Source organism: Lepidochelys kempii, chromosome 25 (assembly GCF_965140265.1).
Source record: "Lepidochelys kempii isolate rLepKem1 chromosome 25, rLepKem1.hap2, whole genome shotgun sequence".
NCBI classification, from domain to species: Eukaryota; Metazoa; Chordata; order Testudines; family Cheloniidae; genus Lepidochelys; species Lepidochelys kempii.
This window is the reverse complement of record NC_133280.1, coordinates 15,161,351-15,167,401: the sequence shown is the minus strand read 5'-3', so window position 1 is coordinate 15,167,401 and position 6,051 is coordinate 15,161,351. Positions and strand designations below refer to the sequence as shown.

Sequence of the window (6,051 nt, the reverse complement as noted above, 5' to 3'; positions counted from 1 at the left end):
TGTTGAGTCTTTCGCTCTTCAGCATTATAAGCCTCTTCAGGGTCATGCTCTAGGGTCAGCCAGTGTAACCTTTCTGGTGGCCAGACTGCATCCGGGTACCCGGCAAGTGCATGGGCAGCAGATCTATCAGCTGAGCCAAAAGGGAACTCCTCCAGCCCCAGGCTGAGTTGTTCGCTACTGGGAATCCCGTACGCCTGGCCAGGCTGGCTGCTACTCTGCTTCTAGCATGGAGTCCTCTGCCCTTGGGTTCAGCTGGTAGGAGCTGTGCTGAGCTGGTCTTGCCTGTGGGGTTGCTCCCCCCCAGGCTAAGCTTAGGGACTGCTCAGCTGGCAGGTGTGTCTCCAGTTTGAGCTGGTAGACGCTGCAGTGAGTCTGTGTAGCCGGAAGCCCCTCTTCGTCTCTGCAGATTGGACCCTGGGCAGCATGCCTCGAGACGCAGGAACTTTTGCATGCCTCTCTGCCTAATTAACAGTAAAGGGGCTCTGGGCTACTCAGCTGGCCTAGCCTGGAGCAAATCAACCATGAGTTGTGAGAGCTCTGGGCGAAAACCAAAGAGATTCCTTACACTCGAGATGAAATCCCGAAAACGCCTCTCAGCAGCCGTACCAGCCCGCTCTGCTGATGGACTCTGACAGGAGGTTGCTAAACAAAGAGCGGTGGGTGCACAGTGCAGACAAGCGCACACGCACCACCTTGCCACAGACACACCCTGTGCAAACACACAGACACAGCTACACTCCAGCCTCACAGGGCACAAATGGGTGCACACACACCCCCATACGGCACCCACACACTGGGCAGGCAGCAGGCATGTGCGCACAGACACACATGGTATTTGCAGGTACTGCTCACACCCCATTGTGTCCCCATCCCTGAGCATCCCAGTATAAACTGGAAGCCACATTTAGGGATCAGAGAAAGGCCAGAGTTCCTGGCCTTCCAGAGAGACAGCAGGATGGTGGCTTGGACTCAGGCCAGGGGGCAGCAGGAGGGATTTAGCAGAATGCTTACAAGCTATGATTCTGCCCATGTGCTTTGGAAATGACCATACTACCTGGGTTCCCCCACCCTCCGTAAAGGACTAGAGAGACTCAGGGACTCATGCCCCCTGTGCCCCTAGATTCCCTTCTCACCCACAAAATGTTACCAAAAATGCTTGAAAGGCAGAGTTAACTGTGCATCTCTGCTCTGGGCGACTGAGGCCGGGCCAGGCTGCAGGGCCAGTCACAGCGTCAATCCTGGACCAGGTGAGCAGTGCTGGCTCTTTGGTGTTATGAGTTAGTTTGGTCTCAGTCCAGTTCTAGAGGGCAAGTATCCCTGAACCGAGCTGGAGGCAGAGACTGAACTCCTCTCTCACCTCCCAGCTTGTAGGGGCATCCCTCTGGTTTAGGGGTGAATCAGACTGGCAGGGTAGTGTGTCGGGTGCGGGAGCTTCTGCCTGTGTCATACCCAGAGATGGGCTTGATTCTCCATTGCATTGCATTTTGTGGAATCATTAACACTTGTGCAAAGTGGGCATGAAACACTTGTGGTTTACATCCACTAATGCAAATGATTGCCTAAGGTGCAGGGCAATGGAGAACCAAGTCCAGAAGAATCAAGTCTCTGGGGCATCAAGAATGGAAGGCTGCCAGGTTGAGCCCTTTCCCCGGGACTAACAAAAATATTAACCTCCAAATCAATTAACTGCTTGGGTGGCGGGTGCTGGATTTGCAGCCTGTGGCCCTGACTGTCTGGGGTGCTGTGTTGGAGAGTCCTTTCTCTCTCTGAGCAGGACTCCGGGCCGTTTAATGGGGAGAGGCTGCCATATGTCATTTTTTAAATATGCGAATTTCTGTCATATTTTATGCCTCCTTCCCCCAGCGTTACCTTGAGATGGGAGCGACAGTGCTTCAGAACGGATGGTAACAATCTCACCCGTGCGCTGTGTCCTTTTGCCCAAGTCTTCCTTGTAAGATAAATGGGTTCCCTGCCTGGATTTATCCTTCCATTACCGCCTGACGGCATTTATGTCTCCTAGGAAGAGCATGAAAAGGGTTGTGAGGACGATGGGGTGTGTGAAAGCAGAACAGAGAGCTCCTAGGGCTGCACAGAGGGGCCTCCATTTAGTCAGACTTACCCCAGAACTGGTTCCCTGACCTCCACAGAGGGGCACCTGTGTAAACAGAACTTCTGCAGGGCAAGGGAAGACATTGGCGTTTACTATGCCGGACTCCTGGGTTCCATTCAGCTAAGGCAGGCGAGTGCAGCTGGAGAGGCGAATGTGACGCTTGGACTCCTGGAATCTATTCCTAGGACCAGGAGAGGAGTGAGGCGAGACACTGTGTTAGAGCGGGGGAGGCTGGGATTCATGTCTCCTGGGTCCTAGTCCCAGCTCTGGGTGGGGAGTGGGGTCCAGTAGTTAGAGCAGGGAAGGCTGGGAATCAGGACTCCTGGGTCCCAGTTTAAAACACTTTGAAAGGGCCTGATTTTCAGAGATGCTGAGCACCTACAGCCCCCCACTTACTTCAGCTGAGACCTTAGTCCTAGAAAGCTTGATTGGATTGGCTCTGCCGTGTTACAAGCTCTCATGAATTTCGTGCTTTCCCTAAAGCTCCAGCTTTTGGAGTCATGGGGTGAGGGGAGACTCTGGGCTTTCATTAAAAAGAAGGAAGTGTCTCACCTGCCTGGCTGCAGAGGCAGGCTTGCTAACGCGACTCCGAACGATCCACATGAAGAACCCCGACATTGTTATTTCCCCTCCAGAATCTTGTGATTTTTAAGCCAATCTCATGATCGTCTTGGGGGCTGGGGCGCCTTGCGTCATCTCGCTACAGCCATTGGGCACGTGGGGGTCCGTCCGGGCTGTTGCTTGCCTGGCCTGTGCCATGAATATTGCCATGGATATGAGTCCCCCTTAGAGGCCGACAAGATGCTCCTTTCCCACTAGGTGTCGCTTCTAACCTTCCCCACCGTGCCTGGGCCAGGGTGGGCAGGGTGCCTATCTCCAGAGTCCTGCAGCCTGCAGGCCGTGAAACTGCCTCCCGGGATGGAACTGCCCGAGGAGTGGATGGGGGGTGGGGGGGTCTCCCAGATTATTCCCCAGCTCCATTATTTTATTTTCCTAAATTCCATCTCAACAGATAATGGCCGCTGGGAAATGGCTGTGGATCAGCTGCCCCAGCCCCACGTGGGGGGATGGGTGCTCAAGGAGGAGAGCCCTTTCCCAAGCTGGGGAGGGGGTTGGATGGGCAGGCGTCATTTTGTCCTCTCTGCAGTACGGGGGGCGGGCGGGTGTCACTTTATGGTGCACAAGGAGGTGGGGGTGCCCAGTCCACCCAGTGGGAGAAAGGTGGCCAGCATGGTGGTGGGGTGTGTGTGTGTTTAAATGCACTGGGGGGCAGGATCTCAGCAAACCAGGCAAATGGGGAGGATGCACAAGGCCGGGCCTGCAGCTGCTGGGAGGACGCGGTACCTGCCCTCTTCTCTGGGCCGGAGCGGGGAGCGGGCCAGGCGCCCAGCCTCCCCTGGTCTGACATCTCCTTGCAGAGCTGGCCGGCCAGGAGTCCCCCGGGGCTCCCAGAGAGCGTGCCAGGACCGAGTCCCTCTGCGGCCATTCCAGAGCTTGCCTGCTCCGGCGGGAGAGGGGCGTGTGTATATTGGGGGGAGATGCCCAGGGGCCCTCTCAGGAGTGGGAATGCTGTGCTGTGAGGTGGCAGCTGTGGAGTCCTCCGAGCCGGGGGAGTCTGGGGGGCGTCATGGGTCGTTCGCCGCACCCTGCTTCCTGTCTCGGTGCCGACTTCGCCCCAGCAATGTCTGCTTCGCTGCCTGCTCCTGCTGCCCTGGGTGTGTTCAGAGAGCAGGCCGTGCAGCCCATGCTCCTTGAGCAGGACGCCTGGGTTCTAGCCCCAGCCCTGGGAGGGACCGGAGCAGGGGAACAGGCCTGGGAGCCAGGATGCCTGGGTTCTATTCCTTTCTCTCCAGTTTGGGTCAATTGTTCTTACAGCATCTAATCTCTTTAGGTAGTTCAGCGGCACCCATCGCTGTGGTATCAAGGTGCCACGAGCTGCCTGGGAGGTGTTCTGCAGAGGATGTCGCTCTTGGCCATGCTGTCTCCAGGAAGGGAGGGGCCTCGGAGCAGGAGGTGTTTCTGCAGAGCCTGCTGAAGTTGGCCATGCTCGGTTTAGCCCAATAGTGAATTCTTGGTGCGTGTGAGAGAGGAAGTTGGATCAAAATCAGTTCAGCAATTTTTGAGTGACGTGAAAGGGGAAAATCCTTCACGGCTGCATGCGTCCCAGTCCGAATGGTTGTGCTTGAATCACTCCAGGAACACTGTGGACATGTCAGACTTGGCTTGTTGGCATCATTTGCTTCGGGGGCGGGGGTGGGGGGGAAGAAAATCAAGCCATGTTTGAAGGGAATCAGTTCAGCTGCGGCGCTGTACATGCTGAGTGTACAAATCAGCTCTTCTGTGCATGCCCCTTCATACATTTCAATAGGGATTTTTTTTTTTTTTACCCATGTGTTTTAAAGGATGTCTCTCGTAAGGTAAGGGCAAATCTGTCAGTTCTTCCAGCCCCAGTCCCGTGGAGCGTCTGAGTGCTGCAGGGCTGTAGCTCTTTTGGGGTTCATTGGTGACATTGTCACCCGCATTGTCTCACATCCACCAGATTCCTTCATGTCTTAAATATGCCCCCCCCAACTCCCTGGAAATGTAATGCAAAAACACAGCCTGAATGTAACAGTGATGCTGACAAATCAAGCAATCGAATGTCAAGACAGTTAAAATGTCTCCTGCAACATCAACCTGCCCTGTAGCATGGTCTGCCTCCTTGTTAAATATAATCCTTAATATACAGCTGGGAACTGAGGCACAGAGGTTAAGTGATTTGCCCAAGGTTACACAGGGAGTCTGTGGCAGAGTAGAGAACAGAATCTGAGCTGGGTGCCTAACACCCTTAAACTCCTTTGACCACCCCAGCCTTTGTCATGAGTTAATGCAAGCCATAAAATTTAGACTGGCTAAGTAACAGGACTGGGTTAACCTGGTGGGAGAGGCAGCCTGTCTGGAATCACTCGACTTTCAGACACGCTATTCCTCCACTTTAGCATTGCCTTGACATGAGTCTTTGTAGTTCAGATATGATCCCGGGCAGACGGAAGCTAACGGCAGAGGGAACCTAAGCCCTGGATAACTGACACCTGCAAATCACTAAATAAGTTGACCTAGTGACTAATGTCTTAACGGTATCTTTGGCATGGAAATGACTGTCAGGGGCAGAGATTAAACTTCCTTTAATTACTCCATTTTGTAACTGAGCTGCTGGGGGGAAAACTTCAAACGCAGGTTTGGAAGTTTTTGATCAAAAGGAAAGCGATCCTAGCAGGGCTTCCCCGATTTGTCACTTGCTACCTGGCCTTTTGCCATCAGAGTTCTCACCTGGGTTGCTCCAGGTTCCCCCCGGTACCTCAATCTATAAACAGGCTGCTCCCCTCCAACCCTGCCCCCCGGGCCCTTCCTGTGTCTATCTCTCAGGAGTGGAGGGAGGATCATCCTAGGCAGCAGGATGAGTACAGAAGGGCCTGGAATCCCACTCCTCCCTGTAGGTACCTTTTATCTCTGACTTCTTTTAGGGGCTTTAGCGCCAGGGAAAGATGGTGACAGCTCTGAGGAACCAAACTCCTCCTTTGGCCTGCAAAGCTGGCAGTGGCAGGGTGAGCTCCCCCTCCCCCCTGCCCTATGCTGCCCTCCTGCCAAAGGAGGGGTCTAGCCGAAGCATGAGAGGGGTGCTCACTCTCAATGTGCTGGGACTGTGGTGCTGGTTTTGTGATGTGGCCCCACTAGGATCGGGACAGGGACCCAGGCTGCCCTTTTCCTAGAGGGAGCTGGGGCGAGGGGGTGCAGGCAAAGCGGCTGCAGGGAGAGGGCATATAGGGGAAGCCCGTTAGAGAGGGGTGCATTCAGCCACCCCTGGGAGCCTGCTAGGGCCGTTTTGAGTTGCATCATGTGAATTTCAAGTGCAAACGCCGAGGCCTGAGCTTTGCACAACGGCAGAAGATTGCTCATGTGCT

At 54.7% G+C, this 6,051-nt stretch overlaps 1 long non-coding RNA gene across 1 annotated transcript; it reads right to left on the bottom strand.

Moving 5' to 3' along the window:
• Positions 1-1,653: 1,653 nt before the first annotated feature.
• LOC140903330 (uncharacterized) lies at positions 1,654-2,953 on the bottom strand. The gene is made up of 3 exons (XR_012156222.1): positions 2,663-2,953; positions 2,120-2,291; positions 1,654-2,016 (listed from the first exon to the last, which is right to left on the bottom strand). It is a non-coding gene; the product is annotated as an uncharacterized lncRNA (long non-coding RNA).
• Positions 2,954-6,051: the final 3,098 nt, after the last annotated feature.